Below are 25,661 nucleotides of genomic sequence, written 5' to 3'. Positions count from 1 at the left end.
TCAGCAGGACTGGTGGGGGTCAGTAGTGACGTCAGCAGGGCTGGGGGGGTCAGTGGTGGGGTCAGCAGGGCTGGTGGGGGTCAGGAATGGGTCAGAAGGGCTGGTGGGGATCAGTAGTGACGTCAGCAGGGCTGGTGGGGGTCAGTAATGGGGTCAGCAGGGCTGGTGAGGGTCAGTAATGGGGTCAGCAGGGCTGGTCGGGGTCAGTAAAGGGGGCAGCAGGGCTGGTGGGGTGTCAGTAGAGACGTCACCAGGGCTGGTGGGGGTCAGTAGTGGGGGGTCAGTAATGGGGGCAGCAGGGCTGGTCGGGGTCAGTAAAGGGGGCAGCAGGGCTGGTGGGGTGTCAGAGACGTCACCAGGGCTGGTGGGGGTCAGTAGTGGGGTCACCAGGGCTGGTAGGGGTCAGTAGTGGGGTCAGCAGGGCTGGTGGGGGTCAGTAGTGGGGTCAGCAGGGCTGGTGGGGGTCAGGAATGGGTCAGCAGGGCTGGTGGGGGTCAGTAGTGGGGTCACCAGGGCTGGTGGGGGTCAGTAATGGGGTCAGCAGGGCTGGTGAGGGTCAGTAATGGGGTCAGCAGGGCTGGTCGGGGTCAGTAAAGGGGGCAGCAGGGCTGGTGGGGTGTCAGTAGAGACGCCACCAGGGCTGGTGGGGGTCAGTAGTGGGGTCAGCAGGGCTGGTCGGGGTCATTTGTGGGGTCAGCAGGGCTGGTGGGGGTCAGTAGTGACGTCAGCAGGGCTGGTGGGGGTCAGGAATGGCTAAATAATCAACAAAGACCACCTGAAACAGACATACAATACATATTCCGATGGTGTTGGAATACACTCAGTGTGTTAAAATACCCCTCACACACCAAAAGGGCCCTTGGTGTCATGCTTCATCATCGGGGTCTTCCCGCCCCCGCTGCGGGACGGGGCAGTGCTGCGACAAGCGGCTACGCCGGAGCACCTTTTAATTGTGAGTACTATGTGAGTGATAATGGAGTGAGTGTCAGTGAGGTCAGAAGTGATGAACAGTGAAATTAAAGTTAAAAAATACCTGGCCTGGTGTTTAGAAAAAATTATTTAATAGGCACTGGCTGGTATCGTTAAAAGGGGTGAGGCGGAGTGCAAGATCGGGTTACTAGTCTTGCTCTCCTGTGTGGGTCAACATGTTTCGGGGCGACATGCCCCTTCGTCAGGACCGGGATGTATAGATCCCCCTGTCACTCACTAATGCGCTCCCACAGATAGAGAGTGTTGTGTTTGATCAATGTGTATAAATAATTTAAATACACGTGAAAGAAGCTCGGTCAGTAATACTGATGATGTAAGCTTATTGAATGATGAGACAATGCCCCATGAGCCAAGCTGGGCGAAGGGTATAGAGGGTCCAATCAACCCCCACACCTCAGTGCTTCCTCCTTCGTCAGGAAGCCACTGACGAAGGAGGAAGCACTGAGGTGTGGGGGTTGATTGGACCCTCTATACCCTTCGCCCAGCTTGGCTCATGGGGCATTGTCTCATCATTCAATAAGCTTACATCATCAGTATTACTGACCGAGCTTCTTTCACGTGTATTTAAATTATTTATACACATTGATCAAACACAACACTCTCTATCTGTGGGAGCGCATTAGTGAGTGACAGGGGGATCTATACATCCCGGTCCTGACGAAGGGGCATGTCGCCCCGAAACATGTTGACCCACACAGGAGAGCAAGACTAGTAACCCGATCTTGCACTCCGCCTCACCCCTTTTAACGATACCAGCCAGTGCCTATTAAATAATTTTTTCTAAACACCAGGCCAGGTATTTTTTAACTTTAATTTCACTGTTCATCACTTCTGACCTCACTGACACTCACTCCATTATCACTCACATAGTACTCACAATTAAAAGGTGCTCCGGCGTAGCCGCTTGTCGCAGCACTGCCCCGTCCCGCAGCGGGGGCGGGAAGACCCCGATGATGAAGCATGACACCAAGGGCCCTTTTGGTGTGTGAGGGGTATTTTAACACACTGAGTGTATTCCAACACCATCGGAATATGTATTGTATGTCTGTTTCAGGTGGTCTTTGTTGATTATTTAGACGTTCATAAGAGGAGGATTAGCCCACCGCGGTGCCTTGTTGCACCACCTCTTCACTCCCTTTGTTGATATTTTTGGTTTGGGGGTCAGGAATGGGTCAGCAGGGCTGGTGGGGGTCAGTAGTGACGTCAGCAGGGCTGGTGGGGGGTCAGTAATGGGGTCAGCAGGGCTGGTGAGGGTCAGTAATGGGGTCAGCAGGGCTGGTCGGGGTCAGTTATGGGTCAGCAGGGCTGGTCGGGGTCAGTAATGGGTCAGCAGGGCTGGTCGGGTCAGTTGTGGGGTCAGCAGGGCTGGTGGGGGTCAGTAGTGGGGTCAGCAGGGCTGGTGGGGGTCAGTAGTGACGTCAGCAGGGCTGGTGGGGGTCAGTAATGGGGTCAGCAGGGCTGGTGAGGGTCAGTAATGGGGTCAGCAGGGCTGGTCGGGGTCAGTAAAGGGGGCAGCAGGGCTGGTCGGGGGTCAGTAGTGGGGGTCAGTAATGGGGGCAGCAGGGCTGGTGGGGTGTCAGTAGAGATGTCACCAGGGCTGGTGGGGGTCAGTAGTGGGGTCAGCAGGGCTGGTGGGGGTCAGTAGTGACGTCAGCAGGGCTGGTGGGGGTCAGTAATGGGGTCAGCAGGGCTGGTGAGGGTCAGTAATGGGGTCAGCAGGGCTGGTCGGGGTCAGTAAAGGGGGCAGCAGGGCTGGTCGGGGGTCAGTAGTGGGGGGTCAGTAATGGGGGCAGCAGGGCTGGTGGGGTGTCAGTAGAGACGTCACCAGGGCTGGTGGGGGTCAGTAGTGGGGTCAGCAGGGCTGGTGGGGGTCAGTAGTGACGTCAGCAGGGCTGGGGTCAGTAATGGGGGCAGCAGGGCTGGTGGGGTGTCAGTAGTGACGTCACCAGGGCTGGTGGGGGTCAGTAGTGGGGTAACCAGGGCTAGTCGGGGGTCAGTAGTGGGTTCAGCAGGGATGGGGGTCATTAATGGGGGCAGCAGGGCTGGTGGGGTGTCTGTAGTGACGTCACCAGGGCTGGTGGGGGTCAGTAGTGTCATCAGCAGGGCTGGGGGGGTCAGTAATTGGGGCAGCAGGGCTGGTCGGGGTCAGTAGTGATGTTAGCCGGGCTGGTGGGGTGTCAGTAGAGACGTCACCTGGGCTGGTGGGGGTCAGTAGTGGGGTCACCAGGGCTGGTTGGGTCAGTTGTGGGGTCAGCAGGGCTGGTGGGGGGTCAGTAGTGGGGTCAGCAGGGCTGGTGGGGGTCAGGAATGGGTCAGAAGGGCTGGTGGGGATCAGTAGTGACGTCAGCAGGGCTGGTGGGGGTCAGTAATGGGGTCAGCAGGGCTGGTGAGGGTCAGTAATGGGGTCAGCAGGGCTGGTCGGGGTCAGTAAAGGGGGCAGCAGGGCTGGTGGGGTGTCAGTAGAGACGTCACCAGGGCTGGTGGGGGTCAGTAGTGGGGGGTCAGTAATGGGGGCAGCAGGGCTGGTCGGGGTCAGTAAAGGGGGCAGCAGGGCTGGTGGGGTGTCAGAGACGTCACCAGGGCTGGTGGGGGTCAGTAGTGGGGTCACCAGGGCTGGTAGGGGTCAGTAGTGGGGTCAGCAGGGCTGGTAGGGGTCAGTAGTGGGGTCAGCAGGGCTGGTGGGGGTCAGGAATTGGTCAGCAGGGCTGGTGGGGGTCAGTAGTGGGGTCACCAGGGCTGGTGGGGGTCAGTAATGGGGTCAGCAGGGCTGGTGAGGGTCAGTAATGGGGTCAGCAGGGCTGGTCGGGGTCAGTAAAGGGGGCAGCAGGGCTGGTGGGGTGTCAGTAGAGACATCACCAGGGCTGGTGGGGGTCAGTAGTGGGGTCAGCAGGGCTGGTCGGGGTCATTTGTGGGGTCAGCAGGGCTGGTGGGGGTCAGTAGTGACGTCAGCGGGGCTGGTGGGGTGTCAGTAGAGACGTCACCAGGGCTGGTGGGGGTCGGTAGTGGGGTCACCAGGGCTGGTAGGGGTCAGTAGTGGGAGCAAAAGAGTACCTCTGACAGACCTATATGTTTTTATACAGTGATAATCTTCACAAACACTTTCAAAGAAAGGATGCTAAATATATGAAAAAGACATTATATTTATTCAAAAAATATATTTTTTTATTATTTTTTCCATTTATTCATTCATTCTATTTTGTTCATGATAAATACTTAACATTTTCTTTACATACACAATGGAAGTGACATGTTCAATTTGATCAGTCTAAGCGAAATTTGATTAAACATAAGAAAAAGAAACCCAAGCTACATATCTTGTCCTCATTACATTCATTCCTTCATACATACTACTACTCTCATTACATACTCTAAAAGAACAGAGATAGACATGATTAGCAAAAGACAAACAGTGAATTGTTTATGGCAGACCCCTATAGATTTACTGCGAGAGAGAAGTCCAGTAACTATTAACTTTTTCATTTTATAAACACATTGTTGCTTTTCTCTTTACAAATGTCAAATTCATTTTTTAATAGGAGGGTCTTAGATGCGTACGGGTCAGCAATGGGTCAGCAGGGCTGGTGGGGGTCAGTAGTGGGGTCAGCAGGGCAGTTGGGGGTCAGTAGTGGGGTCAGCAGGGCTGGTGGGGGTCAGTAGTGGGGTCAGCAGGGCTGGTGGGGGTCAGTAGTGACGTCAGCAGGGCAGTTGGGGGTCAGTAGTGGGGTCAGCAGGGCTGGTGGGGGGTCAGTAGTGGGGTCAGCAGGGCTGGTGGGGGGTCAGTAGTGGGGGCAGCAGGGCTGGTGGGAGTCAGTAATGGGGGCAGCAGGGCTGGGGGGGTCAGTAGTGGGGTCAGCAGGGCTGTTGGGGGTCAGTAGTGGGGTTAGCAGGGCTGGTGGGGGTCAGTAGTGACGTCAGCAGGGCTGTTGGGGGTCAGTAGTGGGGTCAGCAGGGCTGGTGGGGGGTCAGTAGTGGGGTCAGCAGGGCTGGTGGGGGGTCAGTAGTGGGGTCAGCAGGGCTGGTGGGGGGTCAGTAGTGGGGGCAGCAGGGCTGGTGGGAGTCAGTAATGGGGGCAGCAAGGCTGGGGGGGTCAGTAGTGGGGTCAGCAGGGCTGTTGGGGGTCAGTAGTGGGGTTAGCAGGGCTGGTGGGGGTCAGTAATGGGGCAGCAGGGCTGGTGGGGGTCAGTAATGGGGTCAGCAGGGCTGGTGGGGGTCAGTGGTGACGTCAGCAGGGCTGGTGGGGGTCAGAGGTGAGGTCAGCAGGGCTGGGGGGTCAGTAGTGACTTCAGCAGGGCTGGGGGTCAGTAGTGACGTAAGCAGGGCTGGGGGGGTCAGTAGTGACGTCAGCAGGGCTGGGGGGTCAGTAGTGACTTCAGCAGGGCTGGGGGTCAGTAGTGACGTAAGCAGGGCTGGGGGTCAGTAGTGACGTAAGCAGGGCTGGTTGGGGTCAGTAGTGACTTCAGCAGGGCTGGGGGTCAGTAGTGACGTCAGCAGGGCTGGGGGGGGTCAGTAGTGACGTCAGCAGGGCTGGGGGGGTCAGTAGTGACGGCAGCAGGGCTGGGGGGTCAGTAGTGACTTCAGCAGGGCTGGGGGTCAGTAGTGACGTAAGCAGGGCTGGGGGTCAGTAGTGACGTAAGCAGGGCTGGGGGGTCAGTAGTGACGTCAGCAGGGCTGGTTGGGGTCAGTAGTGACTTCAGCAGGGCTGGGGGTCAGTAGTGACGTCAGCAGGGCTGGGGGGGGTCAGTAGTGACGTCAGCAGGGCTGGGGGGGTCAGTAGTGACGTAAGCAGGGCTGGGGGTCAGTAGTGACGTAAGCAGGGCTGGGGGTCAGTAGTGACGTAAGCAGGGCTGGGGGGGTCAGTAGTGACGTCAGCAGGGCTGGTTGGGGTCAGTAGTGACTTCAGCAGGGCTGGGGGTCAGTAGTGACGTCAGCAGGGCTGGGGGGGTCAGTAGTGACGTCAGCAGGGCTGGGGGGGTCAGTGGTGGGGTCAGCAGGGCTGGTGGGGGTCAGGAATGGGTCAGAAGGGCTGGTGGGGATCAGTAGTGACGTCAGCAGGGCTGGTGGGGGTCAGTAATGGGGTCAGCAGGGCTGGTGAGGGTCAGTAATGGGGTCAGCAGGGCTGGTCGGGGTCAGTAAAGGGGGCAGCAGGGCTGGTGGGGTGTCAGTAGAGACGTCACCAGGGCTGGTGGGGGTCAGTAGTGGGGGGTCAGTAATGGGGGCAGCAGGGCTGGTCGGGGTCAGTAAAGGGGGCAGCAGGGCTGGTGGGGTGTCAGAGACGTCACCAGGGCTGGTGGGGGTCAGTAGTGGGGTCACCAGGGCTGGTAGGGGTCAGTAGTGGGGTCAGCAGGGCTGGTGGGGGTCAGTAGTGGGGTCAGCAGGGCTGGTGGGGGTCAGGAATGGGTCAGCAGGGCTGGTGGGGGTCAGTAGTGGGGTCACCAGGGCTGGTGGGGGTCAGTAATGGGGTCAGCAGGGCTGGTGAGGGTCAGTAATGGGGTCAGCAGGGCTGGTCGGGGTCAGTAAAGGGGGCAGCAGGGCTGGTGGGGTGTCAGTAGAGACGCCACCAGGGCTGGTGGGGGTCAGTAGTGGGGTCAGCAGGGCTGGTCGGGGTCATTTGTGGGGTCAGCAGGGCTGGTGGGGGTCAGTAGTGACGTCAGCAGGGCTGGTGGGGGTCAGGAATGGGTCAGCAGGGCTGGTGGGGGTCAGTAGTGACGTCAGCAGGGCTGGTGGGGGGTCAGTAATGGGGTCAGCAGGGCTGGTGAGGGTCAGTAATGGGGTCAGCAGGGCTGGTCGGGGTCAGTTATGGGTCAGCAGGGCTGGTCGGGGTCAGTAATGGGTCAGCAGGGCTGGTCGGGTCAGTTGTGGGGTCAGCAGGGCTGGTGGGGGTCAGTAGTGGGGTCAGCAGGGCTGGTGGGGGTCAGTAGTGACATCAGCAGGGCTGGTGGGGGTCAGTAATGGGGTCAGCAGGGCTGGTGAGGGTCAGTAATGGGGTCAGCAGGGCTGGTCGGGGTCAGTAAAGGGGGCAGCAGGGCTGGTCGGGGGTCAGTAGTGGGGGTCAGTAATGGGGGCAGCAGGGCTGGTGGGGTGTCAGTAGAGATGTCACCAGGGCTGGTGGGGGTCAGTAGTGGGGTCAGCAGGGCTGGTGGGGGTCAGTAGTGACGTCAGCAGGGCTGGTGGGGGTCAGTAATGGGGTCAGCAGGGCTGGTGAGGGTCAGTAATGGGGTCAGCAGGGCTGGTCGGGGTCAGTAAAGGGGGCAGCAGGGCTGGTCGGGGGTCAGTAGTGGGGGGTCAGTAATGGGGGCAGCAGGGCTGGTGGGGTGTCAGTAGAGACGTCACCAGGGCTGGTGGGGGTCAGTAGTGGGGTCAGCAGGGCTGGTGGGGGTCAGTAGTGACGTCAGCAGGGCTGGGGTCAGTAATGGGGGCAGCAGGGCTGGTGGGGTGTCGGTAGTGACGTCACCAGGGCTGGTGGGGGTCAGTAGTGGGGTAACCAGGGCTAGTCGGGGGTCAGTAGTGGGTTCAGCAGGGATGGGGGTCATTAATGGGGGCAGCAGGGCTGGTGGGGTGTCTGTAGTGACGTCACCAGGGCTGGTGGGGGTCAGTAGTGTCATCAGCAGGGCTGGGGGGGTCAGTAATTGGGGCAGCAGGGCTGGTCGGGGTCAGTAGTGATGTTAGCCGGGCTGGTGGGGTGTCAGTAGAGACGTCACCTGGGCTGGTGGGGGTCAGTAGTGGGGTCACCAGGGCTGGTTGGGTCAGTTGTGGGGTCAGCAGGGCTGGTGGGGGGTCAGTAGTGGGGTCAGCAGGGCTGGTGGGGGTCAGGAATGGGTCAGAAGGGCTGGTGGGGATCAGTAGTGACGTCAGCAGGGCTGGTGGGGGTCAGTAATGGGGTCAGCAGGGCTGGTGAGGGTCAGTAATGGGGTCAGCAGGGCTGGTCGGGGTCAGTAAAGGGGGCAGCAGGGCTGGTGGGGTGTCAGTAGAGACGTCACCAGGGCTGGTGGGGGTCAGTAGTGGGGGGTCAGTAATGGGGGCAGCAGGGCTGGTCGGGGTCAGTAAAGGGGGCAGCAGGGCTGGTGGGGTGTCAGAGACGTCACCAGGGCTGGTGGGGGTCAGTAGTGGGGTCACCAGGGCTGGTAGGGGTCAGTAGTGGGGTCAGCAGGGCTGGTAGGGGTCAGTAGTGGGGTCAGCAGGGCTGGTGGGGGTCAGGAATTGGTCAGCAGGGCTGGTGGGGGTCAGTAGTGGGGTCACCAGGGCTGGTGGGGGTCAGTAATGGGGTCAGCAGGGCTGGTGAGGGTCAGTAATGGGGTCAGCAGGGCTGGTCGGGGTCAGTAAAGGGGGCAGCAGGGCTGGTGGGGTGTCAGTAGAGACATCACCAGGGCTGGTGGGGGTCAGTAGTGGGGTCAGCAGGGCTGGTCGGGGTCATTTGTGGGGTCAGCAGGGCTGGTGGGGGTCAGTAGTGACGTCAGCGGGGCTGGTGGGGTGTCAGTAGAGACGTCACCAGGGCTGGTGGGGGTCGGTAGTGGGGTCACCAGGGCTGGTAGGGGTCAGTAGTGGGAGCAAAAGAGTACCTCTGACAGACCTATATGTTTTTATACAGTGATAATCTTCACAAACACTTTCAAAGAAAGGATGCTAAATATATGAAAAAGACATTATATTTATTCAAAAAATATATTTTTTTATTATTTTTTCCATTTATTCATTCATTCTATTTTGTTCATGATAAATACTTAACATTTTCTTTACATACACAATGGAAGTGACATGTTCAATTTGATCAGTCTAAGCGAAATTTGATTAAACATAAGAAAAAGAAACCCAAGCTACATATCTTGTCCTCATTACATTCATTCCTTCATACATACTACTACTCTCATTACATACTCTAAAAGAACAGAGATAGACATGATTAGCAAAAGACAAACAGTGAATTGTTTATGGCAGACCCCTATAGATTTACTGCGAGAGAGAAGTCCAGTAACTATTAACTTTTTCATTTTATAAACACATTGTTGCTTTTCTCTTTACAAATGTCAAATTAATTTTTTAATAGGAGGGTCTTAGATGCGTACGGGTCAGCAATGGGTCAGCAAGGCTGGTGGGGGTCAGTAGTGGGGTCAGCAGGGCAGTTGGGGGTCAGTAGTGGGGTCAGCAGGGCTGGTGGGGGTCAGTAGTGGGGTCAGCAGGGCTGGTGGGGGTCAGTAGTGACGTCAGCAGGGCAGTTGGGGGTCAGTAGTGGGGTCAGCAGGGCTGGTGGGGGGTCAGTAGTGGGGTCAGCAGGGCTGGTGGGGGGTCAGTAGTGGGGGCAGCAGGGCTGGTGGGAGTCAGTAATGGGGGCAGCAGGGCTGGGGGGGTCAGTAGTGGGGTCAGCAGGGCTGTTGGGGGTCAGTAGTGGGGTTAGCAGGGCTGGTGGGGGTCAGTAGTGACGTCAGCAGGGCTGTTGGGGGTCAGTAGTGGGGTCAGCAGGGCTGGTGGGGGGTCAGTAGTGGGGTCAGCAGGGCTGGTGGGGGGTCAGTAGTGGGGTCAGCAGGGCTGGTGGGGGGTCAGTAGTGGGGGCAGCAGGGCTGGTGGGAGTCAGTAATGGGGGCAGCAAGGCTGGGGGGGGTCAGTAGTGGGGTCAGCAGGGCTGGGGGGGTCAGTAATGGGGCAGCAGGGCTGGTGGGGGTCAGTAATGGGGTCAGCAGGGCTGGTGGGGGTCAGTGGTGACGTCAGCAGGGCTGGTGGGGGTCAGAGGTGACGTCAGCAGGGCTGGGGGGTCAGTAGTGACTTCAGCAGGGCTGGGGGTCAGTAGTGACGTAAGCAGGGCTGGGGGGGTCAGTAGTGACGTCAGCAGGGCTGGGGGGTCAGTAGTGACTTCAGCAGGGCTGGGGGTCAGTAGTGACGTAAGCAGGGCTGGGGGTCAGTAGTGACGTAAGCAGGGCTGGTTGGGGTCAGTAGTGACTTCAGCAGGGCTGGGGGTCAGTAGTGACGTCAGCAGGGCTGGGGGGGTCAGTAGTGACGTCAGCAGGGCTGGGGGGGTCAGTAGTGACGGCAGCAGGGCTGGGGGGTCAGTAGTGACTTCAGCAGGGCTGGGGGTCAGTAGTGACGTAAGCAGGGCTGGGGGTCAGTAGTGACGTAAGCAGGGCTGGGGGGGTCAGTAGTGACGTCAGCAGGGCTGGTTGGGGTCAGTAGTGACTTCAGCAGGGCTGGGGGTCAGTAGTGACGTCAGCAGGGCTGGGGGGGGTCAGTAGTGACGTCAGCAGGGCTGGGGGGGTCAGTAGTGACGTAAGCAGGGCTGGGGGTCAGTAGTGACGTAAGCAGGGCTGGGGGTCAGTAGTGACGTAAGCAGGGCTGGGGGGGTCAGTAGTGATGTCAGCAGGGCTGGTTGGGGTCAGTAGTGACTTCAGCAGGGCTGGGGGTCAGTAGTGACGTCAGCAGGGCTGGCGGGGGTCAGTAGTGACGTCAGCAGGGCTGGGGGGGTCAGTAGTGACGTCAGCAGGGCTGGGGGGGTCAGTAGTGACGTCAGCAGGGCTGGTGGGGGTCAGTAGTGACTTCAGCAGGGCTGGGGGTCAGTAGTGACGTCAGCAGGGCTGGGGGGGTCAGTGGTGACGTCAGCAGGGCTGGGGGGGTCAGTGGTGACGTCAGCAGGGCTGGGGGGGGGTCAGTGGTGACGTCAGCAGGACTGGTGGGGGTCAGTAGTGACGTCAGCAGGGCTGGGGGGGTCAGTGGTGATGTCAGCAGGGCTGGTGGGGGTCAGTGGTGACGTCAGCAGGGCTGGTGGGGGTCAGTGGTGATGTCAGCAGGGCTGGTGGGGGTCAGTGGTGACGTCAGCAGGGCTGGGGGGGGTCAGTGGTGACGTCAGCAGGACTGGTGGGGGTCAGTAGTGACGTCAGCAGGGCTGGGGGGGTCAGTGGTGATGTCAGCAGGGCTGGTGGGGGTCAGTGGTGACGTCAGCAGGGCTGGTGGGAGTCAGTAATGGGGGCAGCAAGGCTGGGGGGGTCAGTAGTGGGGTCAGCAGGGCTGTTGGGGGTCAGTAGTGGGGTTAGCAGGGCTGGTGGGGGTCAGTAATGGGGTCAGCAGGGCTGGTGGGGGTCAGTGGTGACGTCAGCAGGGCTGGTGGGGGTCAGAGGTGACGTCAGCAGGGCTGGGGGGTCAGTAGTGACTTCAGCAGGGCTGGGGGTCAGTAGTGACGTAAGCAGGGCTGGGGGGGTCAGTAGTGACGTCAGCAGGGCTGGGGGGTCAGTAGTGACTTCAGCAGGGCTGGGGGGTCAGTAGTGACTTCAGCAGGGCTGGGGGTCAGTAGTGACGTAAGCAGGGCTGGGGGTCAGTAGTGACGTAAGCAGGGCTGGTTGGGGTCAGTAGTGACTTCAGCAGGGCTGGGGGTCAGTAGTGACGTCAGCAGGGCTGGGGGGGTCAGTAGTGACGTCAGCAGGGCTGGGGGGGTCAGTAGTGACGTCAGCAGGGCTGGGGGGTCAGTAGTGACTTCAGCAGGGCTGGGGGTCAGTAGTGACGTAAGCAGGGCTGGGGGGGTCAGTAGTGACGTCAGCAGGGCTGGTTGGGGTCAGTAGTGACTTCAGCAGGGCTGGGGGTCAGTAGTGACGTCAGCAGGGCTGGGGGGGGGGGTCAGTAGTGACGTCAGCAGGGCTGGGGGGGTCAGTAGTGACTTCAGCAGGGCTGGGGGTCAGTAGTGACGTAAGCAGGGCTGGGGGTCAGTAGTGACGTAAGCAGGGCTGGGGGGGTCAGTAGTGACGTCAGCAGGGCTGGTTGGGGTCAGTAGTGACTTCAGCAGGGCTGGGGGTCAGTGGTGACGTCAGCAGGGCTGGGGGGGGTCAGTGGTGACGTCAGCAGGACTGGTGGGGGTCAGTAGTGACGTCAGCAGGGCTGGGGGGGTCAGTGGTGATGTCAGCAGGGCTGGTGGGGGTCAGTGGTGACGTCAGCAGGGCTGGTGGGGGTCAGTAGTGACGTCAGCAGGGCTGGGGGGTCAGTAGTGATGTCAGCAGGGCTGGGGGGTCAGTAGTGACTTCAGCAGGGCTGGGGGTCAGTAGGGACGTCAGCAGGGCTGGGGGGTCAGTAGTGACGTCAGTGATGGGCCCTGGTCTCCCTCAGACTCACCTCCTCGGTCCCTCCTCGTCCCTCCTCTCGGGAGTCTGCGGCGGGAAAGCTCCGAGTCTGAACCGATCCTGAGACCAGAGGGAGCTCTGGGCGACGATAACCTTTCAAAGGACGTGCGCGGGGTCAGGTACTCGTGCACAGCGCACGCGCACAGCGCGGTACATGAGTCACTCGTGGTGCCAGTCTACAGCAGGAATGGAAATCCGTGACGGCTCTACTGCGCATGTCTACAATGAAGCATACTAATCCCTACACCTCTACTGCGCATGCCCATAGCAGGTTTGCGCTCACGGTTGTATTGCGCATGTGCTCATTACGGTACCTACCTAAGTGACGGCTCTTTTGCGCATGCCCACTGCAGGTGTACTACTCACTCACGGTCGCACTGCTTGTGCCCGGAGCTCTTCGGTCCACGGTACTGCTGCGCATGCGTAGATGTGTTAGCTCTCCATGGCTGTACTGCGCATGTCCGCAGCAGGTACACTAACCACCCACTGTTTGTGTTTGCCTCAGAGATTGTTCTGTTTCTTTCTTTTATCTTTACAGCGCCTGGAGGGGCTGCAGCGCTTTAACATTGACACGTGTTGTTAGGTGGAAGGTGGATGATATAGGCAGCACAGCTGCAGGTAATGACAGAGGCTGGAAGTGCATCAGGTGCATCACAAACACAATCTACACCATGGGTCAAAGGTCGAGGCGGCGCCAGAGTGAGCTCTACTTCACTCCAGAGGGATCAGGGCGCTTAGACGCTTGTGCCATTGTTTTCAGGCATGTTATTCTCATTCAAGTGCTTTTCTCAGAATGTTTTTTTTGTAAATGAGTGCTGAGTTTGTCCTTCATTGTAAACGGATGTTGGGCAGGGGCCTGCCTTCAGCGGATGCAGCAGTGGACTGGGACAGAGGCCTCAAGGGCTTGTCTCCCATCTTATTTTTTATGCTTTAGTAACCCCTCAGCCCTGGGATTCCTGATGGTCACGGTCCCTCCGAGCCCTGTCTGCTCTGATTCTGTAGTGAAGGCATGGCAGCAAGGCATGATCTCCTGCTCTTGCACTGACTTGCTTTGCTATGAAAGTTTGCTTCTGCTGGCGCAGTGCCTTTGCTTACATGGCTGTCATTTCTGATATTTATATTTTTCCCTCGTCGTCATTGCTTGATTTTGCTCGCGAGAAAGTGTCACTCTCAGTCATTGAAATGTCACTCATAATTATGCTGTAATTATGAAAATACCACACATGGCAATCTGAAACCCTGGCAGCTCTGCCAACGTTTGTTTTTCACTTATATTTAGAGTGATTGTGCCCGAGTGCGGAGATTCATTTTGACACTCTCCCCCGCACTGCTGTGATATTTGGTATATTTTTGATACGTATGTCTTGGGTTTGTGATTGAGGATGCTTGCAGCTCGATATTTAGCACGAGCGATGTGTTCTGATATTCTATGTCAGGACGGAGGCGAGGATTATGCAGTCCTTTTTTCTCTTTATTATAATAGCACTTCAAAGAAAAAACCAATCAGCATATGACAACTGAACCACAACTCCCATGAGCACATGGGGCACAATGTCCATAGTAACCATCAGCCAATCACGATGCCGTCCGTCGTATAATTATCCATGACGTCCCTTCCTCTTCCTCTTTCTTCTCTGCTCGTCAGATAAGTCACTCTATTTTTCCTCTCTGACGTATTGTGATTTAGTATTATTATCTGCCTGTGCAATAGCGCTGTTTCTGTAGTGCGCTTTTCTCTGTGTTTTGCCCGTCGGCAGTTGACGAGCGACGAGCGCTGCTTGCGCCGTCACCGCCGATATAGCGCGGACTGTGTGAAGCGCACCCTCGTGCTTCCTCGGCTCTGTGGGGTGCCACCGCTGTGAGAAGGCTGCGCTCGCGGTTCTTTTCATCCTTCGGTGTGCGCGCTGAGGCCGGCTGTTACCGGCCTCACCAACCCTCGCATTTGACACCGGTTCGGTGCTTCTTGGACGCGCTGTGTGTGCGACGACACCTAGTGGCGGTTTACAGTTACCGCAGGCAGTTTTTGACAGATAGGCTGTCAGAGCACCGGCGAGGGGGCTACCTTTTGGATTTTAGGCATAAGGTGTTTTTGTGCTCACACCCTCACAGAATGCAGTCTGCTGAACAATCAAAACCCCCCATTCAGGAGGCGGATGAACTTTGCTGCACCCAACCCTTGCCTCCGGCGGTTGGTCGCGCGCTTTCTCAGGCACTGGACACGGTGCTGGCGCCCCTGCGGGAGAGAGTGGATGCCCTCACCCAAAGTATCCCCGGGGTGTTCGGTAACGCAGTGCCTGTTGACCGCGGACCCAAAGGTGCGCACGGGGGAGGGAGAAAGCCAGCTAGGCGTCACGCGGGGCACCTGGAGGAGTTCGACCGCTTGAGGGACTCTTTCCGTAAGAGTGCGCGAACGCTGAAACATGTACCCTGCCGGGAGGGTTTCTACCCCGGAGAAGATGGCGACGAGGTCGCCCCGGACTCAGACCATGAGGATGGTTTCCCCGTGGAGGGAGAGGGTGTTACCGAGGACGATGTCTCCTCGGAGGATGAGGATTAGTATACCGGGCGGCCCTGGCGCCCGGCGTCTCAGTCTTCGGGGTCCATAGAAGGGGATGATAAATATCCCGATATGTTTGATCCGACTAAAATCTACCACCCACGATCGTCGGAATGGACCCCTGATCCCAAGGTCGCAGCGTATGTGGCGGGAAAAGTTCGCCAACCCCTGGAGAAGGAGGTTCGGACCCGCATGCGGGGAGAGTGCCCTCGCCCGAAGCTGGAAGGCAGAGTGGCGGCCACCCCGGACATCGACGAGAAGCTTTATGCGTTCTTCGCTAAATTTATTAAGGACCCTAGGAAGGGCATAGATCATTCCTGGCGCAACTGCCAGGATAAGCTCCTGGACATCGTGGGCCCCGTGACCCAGATCATCCAGTTAGCCGAGAGGGCCAAGGAGTCGGGGACGGCGATGTCCACGGAGGTCGTGGCAGGTTGGGCACAGCGGGCTCTATGCTTCCTGGGCAACGCGAACTGTACGTTGGCAGCGGAACGGAGGAGGTCTCTCCTCATCAAGATAGATCCTAAGCTGGGAGATCTAGCCACCTCGGAGGCAGGGCCTATTGCACAAGGCAAGTTGTTCGGTGAGCCCTTCATAAAGGAGTTGAATAATTTTGTCACTACCTTTTCGGCTCTGGACAGAGCGCAGACGTCCATTAAAAAGATTTTTCCTGGACGGGTTTTTGCTGGGGCCGGAAGAGGACGGGGTCGCTCCTCCGGCCGCCAATTCCAACAAGGCCCTAATAACAAGAACCAGCAGCGCCGTAAGAACGTCTGGAAGGACGGTCGCCAGGGGAACTTCTACCCTAGTCGAGGCGCCGGCAAAGGGCGCGGCAGAGGTTATTACGGCAGAGCCAATGCACCCGGAGGCCCATCCGGTGAGTGTTACCCTTTTTTCCCCGTCCGTTCTGGGGGGGAGGCTACGGGATCATCTCCACAACTGGTACAAAATCTCTTCAGACCCTTGGGTCCTCCAGACAGTCAGGGGCTTCCGGATAGAGTTCTATGGCACTCCCTGTCAGAGGGTTCGCCCTCGCCCCTTGGTTTTTTCCACAGAAGACAAGATTCTGATCGAAAACGAGGTGTCGGAACTCCTCAGGAATGGAGCGATCCGCAGAACTTACCTTCACCCTTCGGGGTTCTTGAGCAAAATTTTCCTAGTCCAGAAAAAGGACAAAGGGTTTCGCCCGGTTATCAACCTAAGGGAATTCAACGAGTGGCTAGTTTACCGCCACTTCAAGATGGAGGGAATCCATCTGTTACGCGACATTCTCCTACAGGGGGACTGAATGGTTCGCCTGGACTTGAAGGATGCGTACCTCACGGTGCCGATCTTCCCACCTCACAGGCGCTTTCTACAGTTCTTATGGAATGGGGAGGTCTTCGAGTTTCAAGCACTCCCCTTCGGCCTCTCGTCGGCCCCATGGTGCTTTACGAAGCTCCGACGGCCAGTAGTGGAGACTCTTCGCGAGAGAGGCGTCCGGATGATCATTTATCTCGACGACATCCTGATCATGGATCAGTCGCCGGATCGAATTCGTTCCAACTTGAACATGACTATTGCTCTGCTCCAAGACCTGGGGTTTGTGGTGAATGCTCAGAAGTCAGAGCTTCTTCCGAGGAGACAGATGACCTTTCTGGGTTTCCTCATAGATTCGGAGACGGCTTGCCTCAGCCTTCCGCAGCAGAAGGTGACCAAGATTTACAAAGAACTCTCCCAGACCCTCCGGAGAGACAGAATCTCCCTTCGGCACCCGGCTCGGATCGTGGGTCTCCTCTCATCCTTGATTCAGGTGATTTTTCTGGGCCCGTTGCACTACAGGGCCCTCCAACGATTGAAGGCACAGCATCTCCGGAAGGGACTCACATACTCTGAACTCATCTCCCTCATGGAGGAAACGAGGACGGAGTTGCGCTGGTGGATAGAGCACATGAGTGCGTGGAACGGGAGAGCGATCTTCGGATCCAGCCCAGACCTGATCATCGAATCGGATGCCAGAAGAGCGGGCTGGGGAGCCAGCTGCGGCGAGATCACGATTCGGGGCCGTTGGTCGGAGGAGGAGCTTCAGCTTCACATCAACTGCCTGGAGCTCCTGGCGGGCTCCTTCGCGGTGAAGTCTCTGACCCAGAACCAGGTATCGTGCTGCATCCTGCTGCGCATGGACAACGTGTCAGCGGTGCAATACATAAATCGCCTGGGGGGACCTCGGTCCCGGGCCCTAGCAAACCTGGCGAAAGACTTCAGGCACTATTGCCTGGAGAAGCGGATTTCGGTGTCGGTGGAATATCTCCCGGGCAAGCAAAACTCGATCGCGGACTGGCATTCCAGGAACTTCCAGGATTTCAGCGACTGGCGACTGCACCCTGCCGTCTTCCAGGCTTTATTGACCAGTTGGGGGCCGTTCTCGGTAACCTGTTCGCTTCCCGACTCAACCGTCAACTCCCGAGGTTCGTGAGCTGGAGGCCGGACCCGGAGGCGACGGCGGTAGATGCATTTTTACAGAACTGGTCGCTGGAACAGGCTTACGCGTTCCCTCCCTTTCTAATGATTCCTCGAGTAGCGGCGCAGGTTCGCCGTCAACAAGCATCGCTGGTCCTGGTGACCCCCTTCTGGCGGGCTCAGGCCTGGTTTCCCCCTCTGTTAGAACTGTCGTGGGATTAACCGATTCGACTGCCCTTGTTCCCTTCGTTACTTTCGGGTCCCATGGGAGAGGGGCATCCGCTGGTGCTTCAAGGGACCTTACACCTCATGGCGTGGAGGATTTCAGGGGACGTTGGCAAGACGGACGTCTTTCGGCGGACGCTGAGGAACTCATCAGCAGAGCTTGGGCCCCAGGTACGGTCAAAAGGTACCGATCGGCTTGGCAGCGGTGGCGTCGTTGGTGTCTGGGAAGACACGCCAAACCCGTGGGGGCCGATGTTACCCACATTCTAAATTTTCTGGCCGAATTGACTCAATCGGGTTTGGCCTATCGGTCTGTCAACTCTTTCAGATCCGCCATTTCAGCAGAGCATGCCCACATAGATCGAAAACCGGCGGGTGAACATCCTTGGGTTTGCAAACTCATGAAGGGAGCTAGGCTTTCCAAGCCCCCGGAACCCAGATATCGTAATCTATGGGATGTCAACATCATCCTGGCGCGGTAACCAGTATCTGAACAGGAAGGAATTGTCGTCTAAGTTGGCGATCCTATTGTGTCTGGTTTCGTGCAAGCGTGTCTCCGACATGCGAGCACTGGATATCACGGCAAGGATGTTCACTCCGGAGGGAGTTACTTTCACGGTTGCTAGACGGACCAAAACTAATATCAGATCGGTGTCCTACCCGACGTTTCCGGATCAACCAAAACTGTGTGTGGTGCGCTGTCTCAAGGCGTATGAGGTCATGACGGCGGAGTACCGCCCTCCGGGAGAACGTCAGCTTCTCATCGCTCTGCAGAAGCCGTTTAAGGCGGTGTCGGCTCCATCCATCGCTAGCTGGGTCCGTTGGATAATGACTGAAGCGGGGGTGGATGTGACTAGATTTGGAGCACACTCCACGAGTGGAGCAATGGCTTCTACAGCCATTCAGGTGGGCGGTAGGCTAGAGGACATCATGGCAGCGGCGGATTGGTCCTCCGAATCCACGTTCAAAAAGTTTTACTTCAAGCCCATCTATGGCGCAGCGGAACTAGTGGTGGAAAAGCTTTGAAACTGCATAATCCTCGCCTCCGTCCTGACATAGAATGAAAAATTTCCTAGCTAACGTAACGGAAAATTTCAATTCTATTAAGGACTAGGAGGCGAGGATTATCCCTCCCGAGACTCTCTGGTCTCGACCCACCCGAACAACTTCGTACTTCAGTAAGTATTGGTTTACGATTTATTCCACGTGTTGGAACAGGATAATAAAGTGTGTACATGTTCAAGATCTCAGTTTTGTTCCAATGGCATGGCTTGGGTGATTCTTGTAAATGCTGTGTACTGCCTCTTTTTGATTTCTTTAGGAAAAGAAGAGCTGGATAACGGTTGTCTTGTTTAATTTAGGACAAGACCAGAAGAATTGAAGAGCGTTCCTGGGGCTCTTTCCTCACAGAGAAGAAGAGTAAGAGGAAGGGACGTCATGGATAATTATACGACGGACGGCATCGTGATTGGCTGATGGTTACTATGGACACTGTGCCCCATGTGCTCATGGGAGTTGTGGTTCAGTTGTTTTATGCTGATTGGTTTTTCTTTGAAGTGCTATTATAATAAAGAGAAGAAAGGACTGCATAATCCTCGCCTCCTAGTCCTTAATAGAATTGAAACTTTCCGTTACGTTAGCTAGGAAATTTTTCATTATCCCAAGATCCCGGTAGTGAGGAGTGCCTCGCGCGTTCCTTGCGTCAGTCACGTGACCGGAAGTCAGACTTGAGAGCAGATCCCGGTAGTGAGGGGTGTCTCGCGCGTTCCTTGCATCAGACACGTGACCGGAAGTCGGCCTTGAGAGCAGATCACGGTAGTGAGGAGTGTCTCGTGCGTTCCTTGCGTCAGTCACGTGACCGGAAGTCGGCCTTGAGAGCAGATCCCGGTAGTGACGGGTGGGTGTCTTGCGCGTTCCTTGCGTCAGTCACGTGACCGGATGTCGGCCTTGAGAGCAGATACCGGTAGTGATGGGTGGGTGTCTTGCGCGTTCCTTGCGTCAGTCACGTGACCGGAAGTTGGCCTTGAGAGCAGATCCCGGTAGTGACGGGTGGGTGTCTTGCGCGTTCCCTGCGTCAGTCACGTGACCGGAAGTCGGCCTTGAGAGCTGACCCCGGTAGTGAGGGGGGGTGTCTCGCGCGTGTATCCAGTGATTAGTGTCTCAGATGCCGAGCAGTAATCACGGATGGAAGAGGAGTAGGCATCCCCTCCAGGTAGGGTCAAACTCGCTGACATTATTGTTTTTTAATGGCTTAGACGATCAATTGCAGGCTTGATATTTATACAGGGTTCTATGTTTGTTTAGGGAGCAGCAGGGTGGTGCATTTAGACGCCGATGGACTGTGGAGCGTTAGACCCAGGCATGACCCTTTTCTATATATGTCATGTCTATGTGAGGCCATTTGTGAGAGGAGCAGAAGCTATATTTGTAATGACTCCCACTTGTTAAGGCTAATTAGGTTTCCCCGGTCCTTTATAGGAGAGTTTAGTACCAGGAAGAGGCGGGAAACTGTGGTTCCTGTTGGATTGTAATGTGGACCACACATCTTTGCTGTGAGATGTAAAGAGCAAGGACCAGGTAAGCCCCGTTTTTAACATACTCCACCTTGTTGGATGAGTGGGGTACACTTGGGAGATGCATACATGCCAACATTTCAGGAGAGCAAAGTGGGAGATTAAAAAAAAAAATCGGGAGAATGGGACTTTGAATCGGGTTACTGGCATGTATGGGCTTTGTATGGGGTCACTGGCATGTATGGGGTTTGTATGGGGTCACTGGAAGGGCTTTGGAAGTGTGCTGCTGTAGGATCGAACATTTGAAACACAAATGCACATTTTTTTCTTACCTTTCAGTTGGCATGTCTGGAGATGTGCAAACGCTTGTGCTTTCAAATTTTGCAGGTTTTTCTTGGTTTTTCCTTGGCGTTTTGAGACAATTGTTTCTTTCCTTTTCCCTGGGTGCACTTTTTCTATTCCAGCTCGAGGAAGCAGATATGGGTGTCGGCTCCTCGCTCTTTGGACACTGCATGGGGACAGTAGGGATAGATGGGCATATTGAGTAATCTCAATGTCATATTGTAATTATTATTATAGATATACCCTTGTCCTGATGATGCCATAAGAAACAAAAGGCTGAAACGCGACCGCAACACCGTCGACAAAATAAGGAGGAGTCCATATATAATAATACACTTTGTTTACTTATGGTTAAGGCGCCTTAGGATAGGATAGGAGGTTCTAAACCTCAGGTGCTCAGTGTACTTCCTCTGAGTGTAGAACTCCGAAATAAGGAGTGTACATGTGTTTGTAGAATATTTAAGGGTTGTGATTATAAATGTATATAGTTGTCTTTTGTGATTTTGAAAGATATTTAGATTTTTTGTCATTTTTGTGTTGCATATATGTTGTTTCATGTACATGTATGTTTCAATATATATACATATGTGTGTGCATCCAGCACCTTCCCATGGGTCGTGTACTATAAGAAAAAACGTTGTTGATTTACAAAGAAAATCATTTTTTGATGTCATGGCAATTGACTGTGCCATGTACACAAATAAAGTGGTGAATTGATCCCTCTCTGCTTTTTTCCTTATTAGGTCTCGTGGCGTTGACCGCGGTCTCGCCAGAGACCTATTGTTAGCGACTCAGCTTTCCAGTAGACAGGACCTGGCCACGCGCATTGCGATCGGAGTGGGCCACGCGTGCGCAAACGCGCTTGCTGTGACCATCTCCTGTCTCCTGGGAAGCCCCAACACACACGCATGCGCACACACCGAAACATACACACGAGCGCCCATGCATGCACGCACACATACATACAGAGACACCCCCCCGTCGCACACATACACACACGCGCGCACACACACACAAGTGCACCGAGCCCCCCGCCGTTGCACACATACACACGCGCACACACACACATACACACACACACACGAGTGCACCAAGACCCCCCCGCCGTTGCACACATACACACGCGCACACACACACACACTAACTTTTCTGTAACCCCTTTTCGATTAGGGAAATTACTATGCAGGGTACAGCAACACCACCACAATATGAGCTGATTGCAAAGGTGACTTGTGCGGCGCTCTGCTATACACCCAAAATACATACGTAAACACAGACCGAGCGCTGGTCAGGTGCAACACATGATGAAACATGAGGCCCAATTTACTAAAAAAAAACAGTGGCACCGCTAGGTGTAAGTAAGGGAGTAGGAGAGCTTGAGTGAAGTCTCCCGCTCGCACTTTAGAAGTCTCAAAGCAGTGGCGTAACGCCCTCCCCCTCCATATCATCACCAAGGGAAGGCATGAGATAGAATAGGTTCCCCCTGGAAGCAGCACCCCCTGCCCCGCCGAGGCCTATCTACGCCCCGTCTCAAAATGTCAGGAATTATAAAAAAAAAAAAACAAATGTAATGAAAATATTCAATTTGTGAACCACGTAACAAAACCCGCGAGCCGGGAAGGCTGAAGTTAATTCCCGCTGTAGCCACGCAGGAATAAAGTGAAACTGACCAGAAACAAAGGTGGGTAAACATTACAAGTTATTGGAACAGGTAGGAAATGAGCATACAATTGTTGTTCGGCGCCCGTACAGCGCACGCAAAGGGAAGGTGCGGGAGACAAGGTGCGCTTGCCCAGGGTCACCGGTTCCCTCCTCCTAGCATTGCAGCGCCCTCCTCTGAGACTTACCCGCGGCGGGTGCACCGACTCCTGGGCGCTCTGCGCCTCTTTGTCCTCGCAGGTGAACTGGGTGAAAACGCAGCAGCCGGCGTCAGTGGCACCAGAGGAAGGTTTGAAACAGGGGAGTCGGTCGCAGAAACGAGTCCTTCTCTGCCTCCCCTCCCCTGTGAATACTATTGGCAGGGGAGGTGGCACTAGCCAAGCGCCGCCTCCGAGGGGCGGTCACCCGCCGCAGGCGCACGCCTCTAGGAGAAGGGAAACCGACAAGCTTTGAAATTTGTGAATGGAGCACGCGACCAGGGAGTGGTCGAGGTGTGACCAGAGGCCCACACACCAACTGCTGCCCCCCTGGCCCCAGGATCATCTCGTGACAGCTGCAGGACGCTGCTTTTCTCTTTCATTGCCCAAGCTTTTGTGAAATTTAGTTAGGTGATCAGTTAAAGTTCGCCTTCTGTATATTTTATTTTTCACAAGGTTATGTTTCGTATGCCTGGCACTTTAGATTCTAAAAATTCAACGTAAGGTGGCCTTTGTGGACACCAGCGACATTGGAGAAAATAAATAGAGCGTAGGCAAGGAAGAAAGAATTAAAGCCTTGGAGGGTGCCAAGTGGGAATTGCTTACAGTTTGCAACACACCGGGAAAAATCCCCAATATGAAAACAACTAATTAATTAAACAAACAGAGCATTTGCGAGAGATTAAGCTATTGGCATTGTAAATGACAATGCCATTTATTTATCTGTTTTCAAAACCAACACATAAATAAAAATGTTGTCATTTACAATGCCAATAGCTCTAACTTTTGCAAAGGCGAGACCGTTGCATTGTAAATGCTTGTTTTCAATGCCGTGGAGATGCGTAGAGAAATTGAGGCGCTTGTCCAGTTGTATCCCAAGATACTTATAACTTTCCACCACTTCTAGCTTGACGTTATCTATCATGAAGGTTGGTGATGCTTTGTGGCGTCGAGTTATAACCATGGTTTTTGTTTTTGTGCTGTTTATTTCTAGTAAATTCTGTTTTGTGTATCTGTATCTGGACAGTTCTTGCAGTAGACGTTGCAAGCCTATTCTTGTCTGGCTTAGCAGCACCACATTTTATAATATTGTATTTTACACAATACTGTGATTTTAAACGGTGTTATTGTACCAATTTTTGTTAAGTGGCACAATAAAGGTTTTACAGCAGCAATACCACAGTGAATTTATAGCGTACTATAGTTCAAAATTATAAACTGCAGGCAAGGCAAAAGTTACTGTGTTGATATTCCTTCTTTAGTTTAAATGTAAACATTTATTGCTGCCACCAACAGTAAATCCCACAGAACCTTCAAAGGACACGAACTTTAATAAAGATATGGGAAAGATCACCCCTCCTGATGTCACACCCTATGTATGATCTGTGTCAAATCTGTAACATGTGAATCTAATGACTGTAATGTATTGTAAAAATGCAATATATACTATTTTAATTAAAATGAAATAAGGTACACCTTTGTCAGAATTTTGGCAGTGCCAAACTATAAGAAAATGGTGTGTTTGCATGCGAGGAGAAAGTGTAGGTGGGTGGTGAAGGGAGCAACATAAGTCTTGCATACCACACTTGACCTATGGTGAACTAACAAAGTGATATTTATTTCAGGCCCAGTGGAGCTGCAGCTCTTCACACGCTACTGTCTTAACGGCCCTTCCATAAAATCCTACGATATCATAGTGTAGGGAACAGACGCGCCAAAAAGAACTGTGGTGGCTCAAAGGAGATACCACTCAACTACTCATATTCCACACATCTCCTTTCTTTCAGAAAACTAAAAAAGAAAATGGAAAAAAGAAAGATAAGAAAGAAACAAGCAATGCAACAGGTCTCGCATTAGTTATAGTTAGAGAATTTGGCATTGTTTATATTTAGCTGGATATGTTTGCTGGTTTGTGTACTGTATGTGTTAGGGAATGGCAGGTTTGTCCGTATCTGTGGAGTAAGTATGTGTATTATAGCGTTCCAATGCCATGTTTACATTGCCAGTGAGGCTAACAGTAGACATATACACAGAGACAAACGTACAGAGAGACACATGCACCGATACAGACATAGAAACAAACAAACATAAACGCACACAGAGATAGACATGCACATAGAAACATACGCACAGACAGACACGCACACATAGAGACTGACACACGTATAGCGACGCACACACAAAGACAGAAACACATAGAAACAAAGATGCACACACAGAGAAAAGACGTACTTACAGAGACAAATGCACACATAGCGACGCACACACAGAGACACACACAGAGATAGAGACGCACACACAGAAAAATACACGCCGATAAAGGCACAGAGACAGATGTGTACCGAGAGACATAAACCCGCACATAGAGATGCACACACAGACACAGATACAAAAACGCGCACACAGCAAAAAACACACGCAGACAGATATACACACAGACACAGAGACAAAGGCGAGAGAGATGCACACACAGAGACAGACCTGCACACATAGAGACTGAGACACACAGAGATACACAGACACACAGACAGATAGTTTGGTAGCTAAATGGGCTAAGGCATCCGCTACAGGGGCTTGTGCTTAACCTTACGATTACAGTTGTTTTTCACCCCTTACTGACCTTGCTCCCACAGGTGCGGATATGTTGCCCTTCTGTGTTTAAATACAGTACAAGGCAACAAAAAAATTGTTATCTTGTAGGAGTAATAAAACGTCACGGTATGTGGGGCTTGGAATGTCTAGAGATAGTGTGAAATGTGTGGTTGTTTGTAAAGGACACGTAAAAGTTGTAGGTCAACATGAAAGGGATATGCAAAAGTGAATTGTATTGTGTGGATTTGTTAGTTTTAATGAAAACTATTATCTGAATAAGCTAAAAAGATGTGTGTAAGCACATTGTAAAATCAGTTGTAAATAAGACACCACAAATAGCCATCCGTTTCCTGCACTGTTGTATCTGCAGTTCTACCAACCCCAGTAATGCAGGTCTCCTGGTCTGGGGTCCCAAGAGTCGCTCCATGAGGAGAGATTTCACGCCATATAAACGAGTCTCCTCTGCAGTCCGCGTCCTGATTTGTGTGTGTGCATGCACTTGCGCGTGTCTATGCATTTGTGTGTCTGTGCATTTCAGTGTGTGTGCATGTGTGCGTGCGAGTATGACTATGTAGGTGTGTGTATGAGTATGTGCATGCCATGTGCACACATGTGTGTGCGTGAGTGTGTGTGTGTTCATGCTTGCTTGTGTGTGTGTGTGTGTGTTCGCGTGTGTGCATGTGTGTATTTGTATGTGTGTGTGTGCGTGAGTATGTGTGTATTGTGTGTGATGCCGCGAGCTATCTCCTAACCACACTTCATCTCTTTGTAGGCCGGGCCAAGAATGATCCATCACACACTGTTTTATCTGTTGCTCAGGAATGTGTAATCATAAAAAAATCACAAAGGCTACGAACCCATAAATCATTAAAAAGTACTCCGCCTGAGTTTACAAGGCAATAAAGCACACTCAATATTAACAAGTTTCTTCCCCATCCATGTACTAAAACTGCAGAGAGTAGTTGTGTATTGCAACAGTCGATTTTAAGCACAGCTCTTTTGTCAGTAGAATCCCAAAAAGGACACGAAAGAAAGAGAAACTGTCCTCCTAAACCTCCTG

At 54.2% G+C, this 25,661-nt stretch overlaps 1 long non-coding RNA gene across 2 annotated transcripts in view; it reads right to left on the bottom strand.

Moving 5' to 3' along the window:
• Nucleotides 1-12,180, bottom strand: part of LOC144805407 (uncharacterized) — a 288,842-nt gene extending 276,662 nt beyond the window's left edge. For both annotated transcript variants that reach the window (XR_013605509.1, XR_013605510.1), the window contains exon 1: nucleotides 12,070-12,180. This is a non-coding gene — a long non-coding RNA (uncharacterized LOC144805407). The remainder of the gene's footprint in view (nucleotides 1-12,069) is intronic.
• Nucleotides 12,181-25,661: the final 13,481 nt, after the last annotated feature.

The sequence above is a fragment of the Lissotriton helveticus genome (assembly GCF_964261635.1).
Source record: "Lissotriton helveticus chromosome 1_1 unlocalized genomic scaffold, aLisHel1.1 SUPER_1_unloc_1, whole genome shotgun sequence".
NCBI classification, from domain to species: Eukaryota; Metazoa; Chordata; class Amphibia; order Caudata; family Salamandridae; genus Lissotriton; species Lissotriton helveticus.
This window is presented reverse-complemented; position numbering and strand designations above follow the sequence as displayed.